Here is a 1,296-nt window from a genome sequence, read left to right as displayed (position 1 = left end):
TCTGCTGCTGCTTGGCCTGCTGTGTTCGTCCAGCTCTGCACCTTGTTATCTCAGATTCTCCAGCATCTGCAGTTCCTGCTATCTCATTTGAATTGACTGGCTCCCTTCCCAAGGTTAAATTGATTGGTCAGACCCAGTCTCCACTGAATTAGAAGCATGCTTTCAGAACAAACTGAGCATTGAGAGAGTCATACAGCATGGAAACAGACCCTTCAGTCCAACTCTTCTGCACCACCCACAGATCCCAATCCCCAGCATTTGGGCCACATCCCTCTTAAACCCTTCCTATTCACATACCCATCTTTTAAATATGTTGTAATTGTACCAGCCTCCACCACTTCCTTTGGCAGTTCATTCCATGCACACACCATCCTGTTCGAATAAATTTATTCCGAGTCCCCCGCCTACCAAATCCCAGAGTACTTTTTAAATCTTTCCCCTTAAACCTGTGCTCTCTAGTTTTGGACATCCCTATCCTAGGAAAAAGGCCTTGGTTATTCACCCTATCCATGCACCTCATGATTTTATCAACTTTTATATGATCACCCCCTCAACCTCTGACGCTCCAGGGAAAAAAAATAGCTCCAGCCTATTCAGCCTCTCCCAAAAACTCAAATCCTCCAGTTCTGGCAACATCTTGCAAATCTTTTCCGCACATTCTCAAGTTTGACAACATTCTTCCTACAGAAGGGCGACCACAGTTGTATGCAGTATTCCAAAAGTGCCCTCACCAACGTCTTGTACAGACACAAGATGATGTCCTAACTCCTCTACTCAATGTTCTGACCAATGAAGGCAACCGTTCCAAACACCATCCTTCACCGACCCGTCTACTTGCAACTCCACTTTCCAGCAACTATGAACCTGTAGCCCTTGGTCTCTTCATTCCGTAACACTCCCCAGGACCCTAGCATTAAATTGTGTACATCTAGTCCACGTTTGCCTTACCGAAATGCAACGCCTCACATTTATCTAAATTAAATTCCAATTGCCACTCTTCAGCCCATTGGCCTACCTGTTATAGCACAGTTTGTGCGTCCAGTGTTAATAACCCTGCCCTGCAAACATTTTGTGTAATACCTCCCTTGGTCTTGGCTTTACTGCCAATGATTCACAAGGCCAACTCATCTGCCGAGTCCTCGGGTAGGAGTTCAGTTCAATTTCAGCAAAGATTCATCAGGGACAAGGAAAAAGAACAGAACAGTACAGCACAGAACAGGCCCTTCGGCCCACCAAGTCTGCACTGACAATACTTTTCTAAACGAAACATCTTTTGCCTCTATGCAGTCTGTATCC

The sequence above is a fragment of the Rhincodon typus genome, chromosome 20 (genome assembly GCF_021869965.1).
Source record: "Rhincodon typus isolate 14 chromosome 20, sRhiTyp1.1, whole genome shotgun sequence".
NCBI classification, from domain to species: Eukaryota; Metazoa; Chordata; class Chondrichthyes; order Orectolobiformes; family Rhincodontidae; genus Rhincodon; species Rhincodon typus.
Note: the sequence above shows the minus strand (reverse complement) of the source record.